Source organism: Procambarus clarkii, chromosome 23, assembly GCF_040958095.1.
Source record: "Procambarus clarkii isolate CNS0578487 chromosome 23, FALCON_Pclarkii_2.0, whole genome shotgun sequence".
NCBI classification, from domain to species: domain Eukaryota; kingdom Metazoa; phylum Arthropoda; class Malacostraca; order Decapoda; family Cambaridae; genus Procambarus; species Procambarus clarkii.
In genome coordinates, this window is record NC_091172.1 from 26,302,378 (window position 1) to 26,314,061 (window position 11,684).

The following is an 11,684-nucleotide window of genomic DNA, read 5'->3' on the forward strand; positions in this document are numbered from 1 at the left end:
CTCGATGTGTTTTTTCACTAATGTTCCCTCCTTCCCCCCCCCCTCTCCCCCAATTCGGTCACACTTCCGCCTGCAATTAAGATTTCTGTAATGAGTTATTGTCTACTTGTCTACGTCAAGCTCTCTACTCTGTCTACCTGTCTACGTCAAGCTCTCTACTCTGTCTACTTGTCTACGTCAAGCTCTCTACTCTGTCTACTTGTCTACGTCAAGCTCTCTACTCTGTCTATTTGTCTACGTCAAGCTCTCTACTCTGTAAACCTATCTACGTCAAGCGCTCTACTCTGTCTACCGGTCTACGTCAAGCTCTCTACTCTGTCTACCTATCTTGGTCAAGCTCACGGCTCTATCTGTCTACCAGTATACACCACTGTAAACTCCATCCCATTAAGCATAGTAAGTGGGTACACTATGTTCCTGTCTATGTCTGTCTGTTGGGACAAAGTGTCCTGTCAGCCACCCCGTCAAACGTTTAAATGAGGTGTATAAGAAACGAAAAATAGGATATATTGATATCTCCATTCCTGTCGACACTTGGGACGGGCGGAACCTCTCCCCCGTTCACCTGTCTCTCTCACCTGTCTAAGGCACTTCAGACAACCCGTCCTTACACTAGGCTGGTTAAAGCAGCGGCCGTCCTCCCCAGACGCAATTCATCAATTTTAACATACGGTGTGTTAAAAAATTGGTTTGTTCCCATATATAAATTAATATTATTATACTTAAAAATTGTATGTATTGTTAGACGTAAATTAGGTGTTTAGGTTCTGTTGGTGATTAGTTGTATTTATAAGTTCGTGGGTGAAGCATTGTGGTTCGAACAGAGGATGTGAGCGAAGCACTTGTTCCGGAAGTGTTCGGACGTCATCAGTTGTGTATAAACCGCTTTACATTCATAAACAAGGGGGTTTGGCGGCTGGATTAACGAGCTTGGATATTTGTATGCGAGGACGGGCTGGTGTGTTGGATACAGGGAGGGAACGGGTGGCGTAAAGGTCAGGTTAGGTCAGAGCAACACCTCCTCCCGTTCCTTCCTGTCGCCCCCTCCACTACCTTTTCCTTTTCCATCTTATTTTCCGTACCCGGCCTCTTTCCTTCTCTATACCTACTTTCCCTTCCATATTCCCCCTTCCCTTAAGGGAGCCGGTCGGCCGAGCGGACAGCACGCGGGACTTGTAATCCTGTGGTCCTGCTTTCGATCCCAGGCACCGGCGAGAAACAATGGGCAGAGTTTCTTTTACCCTATGCCTCTGTTACCTAGCAGTAAAATAGGTACCTTGGTGTTAGTCAGCTGTCACGGGCTGCTTCCTGGGGGTGGAGGCCTGGTCGAGGACCGGGCCGCGGGGACACTAAAAAAAACGAAATCATCTCAAGATAACCTCAAGATAACCCTTACAATACCCGCATTTACCCCTGACGTGTAGGGGGGTATGGGAGGTGAAAGTACACCAACCCACAGGGGGGTGTAGGGTTCAGTGTATGAACCCACATGGGGTGTAGGGTTCAGTGTATGAACCCACAGGGGGTGTAGGGTCCAGTGTATGAACCCACAGGGGTGTGGGTTCAGTGTATGAACCCACAGGGGGTGTAGGGTTGAGTGTATGAACCCACAGGGGGGTGTAGGGTACACATACACTGGGGTTGACCACTGGGGCTCGGACCAGACGCCCGGGGTAAATATATAATGCAGCCACTCGATATGTGGTGAATGCCCGCTGGTACATATGTAAGGCTTTCGTCACAGCCTGGCCCCTGATCTACGTTATCAAGGATATACACATTACATATGCATACATGCAAATATGCACGCGTATGCGTGGTCGGACATGTATGTTTACCTTGTATCCGAAGGCCTGCATTCAAGTTTGACCAAATTCGTACAGAAGCTGCCTCGTAATAGTACAATAGACCACCTATTTTCTTCATTATTCTGTTCATGTTGTTGTTATATTCTTATGTTCTATTGTTATTATGTTCTTGTGTCATTATGTTCTTGTGTTATTATGTTATTGGGTTATTATGTTCTTGTGTTATTATGTTCTTGAGTTATTATGTTCTTGAGTTATTATGTTCTTGAGTTATTATGTTCTTGAGTTATTATGTTCTTGTGTTATTATGTTATTTAGTTATTATGTTCTTGTGTTATTATGTTCTTGTGTTATTATGTTCTTGTGTTATTATGTTCTTGAGTTATTATGTTCTTGAGTTATTATGTTCTTTAGTTATTATGTTCTTGTGTTATTATGTTATTTAGTTATTATGTTCTTGTGTTATTATGTTCTTGTATTATTATGTTCTTGTGTTATTATGTTATTGGGTTATTATGTTCTTGTGTTATTATGTTCTTGTATTATTATGTTCTTGAGTTATTATGTTATTGGGTTATTATGTTCTTGTGTTATTATGTTCTTGTGTTATTATGTTCTTGAGTTATTATGTTCTTGAGTTATTATGTTCTTGAGTTATTATGTTCTTGTGTTATTATGTTCTTGTGTTATTATGTTCTTGTGTTATTATGTTCTTGTGTTATTATGTTCTTGTATTATGTTCTTGTATTATGTTCTTGAGTTATTATGTTCTTGTGTTATTATGTTCTTGAGTTATTATGTTCTTGTGTTATTATGTTCTTGAGTTATTATGTTCTTGTGTTATTATGTTCTTGAGTTATTATGTTCTTGAGTTATTATGTTCTTGAGTTATTATGTTCTTGTGTTATTATGTTCTTGAGTTATTATGTTCTTGTGTTATTATGTTCTTGAGTTATTATGTTCTTGTGTTATTATGTTCTTGAGTTATTATGTTCTTGTGTTATTATGTTCTCGTGTTATTATGTTCTTGTTTATTACTTCAACGTTCTGCTGCTGGGAGTTCACAACATTCCCAAAGCGAACAGTTAATCAATGCTTGATGGAAACGATTTCAACTTGTATACATTATTTTGGACAGTAAAAGCCTGAGTTGCAGAATCGAGTTGCACAAGCGACACGCAAGCACATTGGCAAACACTCAAGAATTCTCAGGCGTCTAAGAATACCGTAAACAGAGTCGTGTGTTTTTTATTGTTCTTATATAAATATGGTTTGTGGTGTAAATGAGAAGAACGACATGTGTTCTTGGGGGTAGTTATTGGTTTGTGTCTCAGTTTAATTGATTGGTTTAATGTATAATTTACCAGCCTATGCATACACTAGAAACACCCACACACATACACACACCCACACACACACACACACATACACACACACACAAACACACAGGCTATTTAACACAAGGGGCACACGCACAAGGGGACACAGGTGGAAACTGAGTGCCCAAATGAGCCACAGAGATATTAGAAAGAACATTTTTAGTGTCAGAGTGGTTGACAAATGGAATGCATTAGGAAGCAATGTGGTGGACGCTGACTCCATACACAGTTTCAAGTGTAGATATGATAGAGCCCAATAGGCTCAGGAACCTATACACCTGTTGATTGACGGTTGAGAGGCGGGACCAAAGAGCCAGAGCTCAACCCCTGCAAGCACAACTAGGTGAGTACAACTAGGTGAGTACACACACACAGAGGAAGCAGCCCGCAGCAGCTGTCTAACTCCCAGGTACCTATTTGCTGCTAGGTGAACAGGCGCCTCAGGATGAAAGAAACTCTGCCCATTTGTTTCCGCCATCGCCGGAGATCGATCCCCGGTCCTTTGGACTACGAATATCGAGCGCCGTCCACTCAGCCACCAGGCCCCCTATGTGCGTGTGTGTGTGTGTATTCACCTAGTTGTGCTTGCAGGGGTTGAGCTCTGCTCTTTCGGCCCGCCTCTCAACTGTCAATCAACTGTTACCAACTACTAACTATTTGTTATTTATTTTTTCTCCACAACCCCCCCCCCCAGGAAGCAGCCCGTGATAGCTGACTAACTCCCTGGTACCTATTTACTGCTAGGTAACAGGGGAATCAGGGTGAAAGAAACTCTGCCCATTGTTTCTCGCCGGCGCCGGGAATCGAACCCCGGACCACAGGATCACGTGTCCAGCGTGCTGTCCACTTAGCCTCCGGCCACCTGTGTGTGTGTGTGTATGTGTGTTTGGTAGCTGAGCTTGCTCTCTCTTGTCAGGGAGGTGTGTGTAGTTTCTTCACATATGTGCCAACATATATGGATGTCTGTAGGTGAATACTGAGCAACATTCACATATACACTCATATGCTTTGTGTACTTGTTTTGGTGTTCTGTTGAAGGGTAATCTTTTTTGTTATGTCTTTGTTTTATTATTATCATTATTATTATTATTATTATTATTATTATTATTATTATTATTATTATTATTATTATTTAGGCGGAGGGGCGAGTTTCTAGTCAGTATTTCATCTAGGAATTATGTAATGTGGATCTTGTCTATCACTGAGTAGATCGAGGCTCTTGGGTCACCAGCTGTGGGAGCGGGACGTCTCGTCTTGGAGTACTCTCTCTAACACTGAGGTCTTCTGTCTTCTGTCTTCTTCTTCTTCTGACATTACGAAGATGTTCCACACCCTGGTGGCTTGGTGCTATAGTCTGGTGACTAGTGGCTGTGTGTTCAGGCGTTCATGGAGCTCCTGGATTGTCTGGTCATATGGTGGACGGTGTTTTGCTGCTCTTCTTAGCTCCTTATTTCCCATCTTGTAGTTTTTGCATGTTAGTTTTCTTTACGGTGTGTAGTGGTACTGGAGGATATTAGAGATGCGACCAGACTAGAGCCTTGTATAAGTGTAGCTGTGTGTTCGTGCTGAGGCTTCGGAATCTCCTCAGTTTTCTTAAAGCAGTTTTTGCCTTACGTGGATTTTAATGCCAATTAATCTTGAGTGCCAGTACTCTGCCTACATCAGTGTATAGGTTAAGGCGGTTGCCAAGAGATAATGGGGTCTAGCTTTCTTTTTGCAATGTGTATTATCTGGAACTCTTGCTTGTTAATACCTGTTTTCTATTGCTTTTCTAAGTTGTGTATGAATTCAAATGGTCTTGATGGCTAGTAGCGACTTTGATGGTCCTGGTTGGCATATTATTTGAGTGACATCGTCGGCGTATGTGACGTATTCTCCATGCTGGGGCAAGTCAGCTGGATATGCGTTGAAGAGCGTAGGTGAAAGGCAGCTTCCTTGAGGCACCCCGACTTTTCAGTTCGATTATGTCAACCACGAAGCTGCCGATGCTGCTGAGCTTAGCTGTGCTGTTGGCTATAAAGCTGCACAGTGTGGCAGCGAGTCTTTAGCCCTGATGTACTGCATTTGAGGCCTGTGTACCACCTCTTTGTTGGTCTTTGCTCCTTCATCGTCCATAGTACCTTTGTTACATCTCCCTTGCTCCCTTTCCCCTACTCCCCTACCCCTCACCACCCTTGCTCACTCCCCTCCCAACCCCTCAAGAGGTGGTTGGGCTCACATAGCTCCGCCTCTGAGCTATCCCCACCTCATAACGAAGGTGTCGCACTATCTTAAACGAATCACGAATCGCTTGAGTGCTGCAGAAACGGGTGATTTGCAATATATTATGCAACTATCAGTTATCCTTAAGCAAGTTTATGTTGATCGCTTGTCTGCTTATTCCTGTGCTTTCTGATTGTGTGTGCGTGCGCGAGCGCTCGTGTGTGTGTGTGTGTGTGTTACTCTTGTACAGGCAGTTCTACATACAGCGTCGAGCGTTAGCTCTCCGACCCCGCTTTTCCATCTCTGATGAAATTTTCCTGACTTTTCTATCACTCACCTGTGGCCCCCCCCCACACACACACGTACACACACACACACATAAAAGGATCTGAGAGTACACTATCAAACTTGTCGCCTGAAGAGCTTTGTCTCTTTGTCTTTGTGCTGTGTCTCATTTTGAGCAATTGTCTCTTTGTCCACTCTGAGAATTTCCTTTAGTATCTTGTACGTTGTTATCATGTCCTTCCTGAGTCATCTATATAAGCTCGGCCAGCCTTCCTTGTAGGAGAGTTTCCTCAGCTCTGGGATAAGTCTTGTAGCGTATCTCTGTATTCATTTGATTTCAATAGTGGTCTTTTTCTTGGGGTGAGAACGATCCATGCTGGCGCTGCATATTCGAGAACTGGTCTCACGTAGGGTGTATGTAGCACTCAAGTGGAACTCCTCAAGAGGAGTTCCACTTGAGGAGTTCTACTTGAGGCGTCCTCCTTGAGTGCTACTTGAGGAGTTCTACTTGAGGCGTCCTTCTTGAGTGCTACTTGAGGAGTTCTACTTGAGGCGTCCTCCTTGAGTGCTACTTGAGGCGTCCTCCTTGAGTGCTACTTAAGGAGTGCTACTTCACACCCCCGCAGCTCATCAGCGTGTGTCTTACCATCAACGTAACTCCTACCTGTTTGACCCAAAACAAATGAACAACGACCCACCTCAACAATCAGTACCCAACGATAGTACCTATCGCCCAGTGATAGGCCTGACGGGTGACTTTTGAAAGTTTTATTACCTTTAAACTATTTGAGCATCATTGTTCACGTTCCCGAGGCGATATATCTGCCTCGAGCCCCAGATGACAGTGGAAAAGTGAGTACGACAGTGAATACACCGATACATTCACTGATACAGTGAATGTATGTTTATATTCATATTATTATTATCCTCTAATCTCTCCGCCCACTGGGCGATAAAGCTTGAAACATGGGCTAAAGCGTATGGATTCAATTCGAAACGTGCGGACGGGGGAGAAACTTAATGTATATATATATATATATATATATATATATATATATATATATATATATATATATATATATATATATATATATATATATATATATATATATATACATCCAGTTGGCGGGAGTATGAAAAAGACTCGATAAGGATGTATATAAGAGAGTGGCACTCCACAGGAGTGATAATAGTCCGTGCTCTAGTGGAGAGTCTAAGGATTACGGAGGCGCAGAGAGAGAGAGAGAGAGAGAGAGAGAGAGAGAGAGAGAGAGAGAGAGAGAGAGAGAGAGAGAGAGAGAGAGAGAGAGAGAGAGAGAGAGAGAGAGAGAGAGAGAAAAGGAGACTATACCTTCAAGAACGGACTCTTTTGCTGGGACCCTTTGATGCGAAATGCCTACATCAACGACCTACTACACCTCCATTGTGAAGCTCAGGTCTCTGCTAACGACTGTTCTCTAAAACCTTTTCACGCGTTCGAGAAAAAATACCCACTGCTGGAAGGCTGATCCATCAACAACTTTTCAGCAATAACTTGCTGGGGGAAGGCGATAGCAGGTCACATTTGCAGCTGTGAAAAGGATAGCGAAACAGCTTGGTAGTGCAAATCGTACAGGCATGCGAATAAGTGGCAAAAGCCTATAGTGATGGAGTTGATATCTTGGGAATGAAATCTGAGTGTTCAATGATTACGTAAAGAAGCGCCCTTAAGGCAGCCAAGACCTGTAAACGACTCTACGGTACATCTCATACTTTCTTAACACGAGGGAGGGAATTATCAGGGGGGGGGGGGGGAAGCGCCCAGCCATTACGACTATGTAGCACTTAGAAGGGGGTGTCAGGATAAGGATTTGGGATGGGACGAGAGAGGGGGGGGGGAAGGAATGGTGCCCAACCACTTGGTGGACGGTCGGGGGATTGAACGCCGACCTGCATGAAGCGAGACCGTCGCTCTACCGTCCAGCCCAAGTGGTTGGACCTGGTGGCCAGGAGGCATCTAGCACCTACAACACAAGACGCTCAGCCATCACCAGCCTCATAATGATGTAATGGAAAAACTTCCATTTAAGAACACCCCTCCATTAGCGACCATTCATTCCTTGACTGACTCGCGTATGGAACATGTTCACTATAGCACTTAGATGCGCGGAATACCAAGTCAACCACAGCCATATCTGGCACCCAGTTGGCTCCCGGCTCCTCCTCTTCCTTATATGATAGCGACTTAGCATTAAATTGTGTTTACTTCTAAATGGAGAGAAATAATACTCTCATCAAATAGAGGAGTCTCTAGGGGCCCAAGCTTCAGGTGAGCTAATGTACGATAACCGGGATTAGCTTGCAGTCTCATTAGGAACATCAGCAAAATTCTTAATGAACCCCCGAGTCTGATTTAGAAAGAGAGAGAGAGAGAGAGAGAGAGAGAGAGAGAGAGAGAGAGAGAGAGAGAGAGAGAGAGAGAGAGAGAGAGATGCAGATATCAAGCGAGAGCGCGAGAGACATCCTCCAACATATCCTACATTAAATATTTATTTCATCCCAACGACAAATGCGACACCAGTGCATCATTTAACAACCCAACCGCCAGGCCTGGTGGAGGTGGACCGGGCCAGCTAGGCCACCCGTGGTGCCCTCATGCGGGGAAGAACCCAATTGAGACCCCCCCCCTTTCCCCTCTCCAGGGTTCGAACCTGGGCCGCATAAGAACCATATCTATAGATTACACCTGTTGATAATTACCGCTGTAATTTCCAACCACCTTAACCTTTGTGAACTTTGTGACAATAAAATATATTTTCCTCGGCTTAGGCTCAGCCTATTGTAACGAGGGCTGGGAAGTAGCAGTAGGCTGGATCATAACAGGCAATTAGCGAGATTAGACAAAGTTTAAGTATGAAATGAGTAAAAAAAAATAAAAAAAGGTCAATAAAATATAAAAACAATTACTCAAGGCAAATTTGGAATCGATGGGTTAATTAATAAAAAACAAAAAGGAAGGGAGGAGGGAGAAAATGAGAAGGGAAAGATGGTGTGGAAGAGAAGGAAGATGGGAAGAAGGTGGAAGGTGGAAGGTGGAGTAGGAGGAACAGGCAGAGACAAGGTGAGAGTAGCAAGAGTCGATATTACTAAGGGAAAGTCACATTAGACTTACACTACACTACACTACACTGCACTACACTGCACTACACTACACTACACTGCACTACACTGCACTACACTACACTAGACTGCACTACACTAGACTGCACTACACTACACTACACGTCACATTAGACTGTCACTCTAGTCTTTGCCCCTCATCCCCATAACAAAAAAATATACCCTAAGACGGAACATCAAATCATATACTTAACTAATGTATACATGTGTATATATGTGAAAGCTGGACAGTATTCATCTCCAGACATCCATATGTGTTGAAACACACATGTTAAGAACCTCACACTCGCAGTAGCTCCCTGTAAAACAAAACAAAAAACAAAAAATAGGAACGCAATATAGGCAGGTCTGGCAGGAATATTGATCAATCAATATACTGTCTGTTAGTGACGAATGTTGACCAATGAAATTCTAAATTGGTGATAAGACTCGCGGGTCCTAATAGCCCTGCCTAGCGAATGTAGTTGACTGACCAATCACCGCCTCTCCTGCTGATGAAGTTGACTGGCCAATCACCGCCTCTCCTGCTGATGAAGTTGACTGACCAATCACCGCCTCTCCTGCTGATGAAGTTGACTGACCAATCACCGCCTCTCCTGCTGATGAAGTTGACTGACCAATCACCGCCTCTCCTGCTGATGAAGTTGACTGACCAATCACCGCCTCTCCTGCTGATGAAGTTGACTGACCAATCACCGCCTCTCCTGCTGATGAAGTTGACTGGCCAATCACCGCCTCAACCATTAATGACGTTGCATAACATTGCAAAAAAAAATAATAATAAAAAAAAAAATTGGCTGCGGCCAAATAACTCAGCGAGGCGGAAGACATTATGGGAATTATTGGCACTTTATCACGAGGGGAAATTCAAGGGACACGAAGCCTCCGGAGTCCTCGCTATGATCTACGAGGCAAAGTTATAATGCATGTCAAAAGGCATTTTTCATCGTATAGGCATTGATTGAACATCAAACAATTTAATCGTTATTTTGCTATTTCTGTCGTAAATTTTACTTAGGGAGAGAGAAAGAGAGAGCGAGAGAGAGAGAGAGAGAGAGAGAGAGAGAGAGAGAGAGAGAGAGAGAGAGAGAGAGAGAGAGAGAGAGAGAGAGAGAGAGAGAGAGAGAGAGAGAGAGAGAAAGAGAGAGCGAGAGAGAGAGAGAGAGAGAGAGAGAGAGAGAGAGAGAGAGAGAGAGAGAGAGAGAGAGAGAGAGAGAGAGAGAGAGAGAGAGAGAAATAGAGAGAGAGAGAGAAAGAGAGATGTGCGTGTCATTGGTTATGCAAATTACCCAATAATATCCGAGAAAGACTCAGTAAAGGTTCATGTAATCGGTATAAACCGCGTGTCCAGTGCTTCCTGGCACAGTCGCTTCAATGTGTTTAACACCAGGTGGAAAATGTGCACACATACGGGAGACACGTGCACATACACACACACAAACACAGTTGATTTAAGTCGTGAGGAGGGACCAAAGAGGTAAAACTCACCCCCCCCCCCCACAAGTACAACTAGGTGAGTAATGCATAAGTGTTCATAATAAGGCAAACAGGTCACTGAGATTTATTTCTCGAAGGGTTAATAATAAAACACTTGGTCAAATCCACAAGTTTCAGGAAAATGGTTATCCCAGGCTGTGAAGGGTTTAGAGACTACATAACAGGCACCATGACGATGGGAGGACCAAGAGTAGTAGTAGCGGTGATATATAACCCTCCTCCAAATAACAGAAGACCCAGGCAAGAGTATGACAGATACAACATGGCAGTTAATAACATAATTGAGAGAGCAGCCTCTGCTGCCTGTAGAAATAGATCCCATCTGCTCATTATGGGCGACTTCAATCACGGAAGGATAGACTGGGAGAACAAGGAACCGCTCGGAGGACAGGATACATGGAGAGCCAAACTAGTGGAGGTGGCGACAAGATACTTTCTAAGCCAACATGTCAGGGAACTCACTAGGATGAGGGGAAACAATGAACCAGCGAGACTCGACCTAGTCATCACCCTGAATGACTCCTACATAAGGGAAATTGACTTCGAGGCCCCAGTAGGAATGAGCGACCACAGTGTACTGACGTTTGAGTATCTGGTCGAAGAAGGGCTAAAGTACTCGAGAAAGGGAATCGAAAGCAAAAGGCTAACATTCTGTAAGGGAAATTACGAGGAGATAAGAAAATTCCTAACGAATGTAACATGGGAATCAGAGCTAAGGGAGAAAGACGGCCCAAGACATGATGGAATACATCACGCAGAAGAGCAAGGAGGCAGCAGAAAAGTTTATCCCGGCCCAAAAGGTAAAAACTGAAATGCAGATGAGAAACCCATGGTTTAATCAGAGATGTAAGCTAGCTAAGCAACAAAGTAAAAGAGCATGGAGAAACTATAGAAATAACAGGACACTTGAGAGCAGAGAAGGTTACCAGAGAGCCAGGAATGAATACGTCAGGGTGAGAAGAGAGGCAGAAGGGCAATATGAAAATGACATAGCAAGCAAGGCTAAGACCCAACCCTAATTGCTGCACAGCCACGTCAGGAGAAAGACAACAGTGAAGGAACAGGTAATCAAACTGAGGATAGGGGGCAGACAGATTCACTACAAATGATAAAGAAGTGTCCGAGGAACTCAATAAGAAATTCCAGGAAGTCTTCACATAAGAGCAAGGAGAAGTTCCAGAGATAAGAGAAGGAATAATTAACCAGGCACCGCTAGAGGAATTTGAGATTACCAGTGGAGATGTAAGGGAACTTTTGCTAGAGTTGGATGTGACAAAGGCTATAGGCCCGGATGGAATATCACCATGGATACTAAACGAAGGAGCAGAAGCACTGTGCCTGCCACTCTCCATGG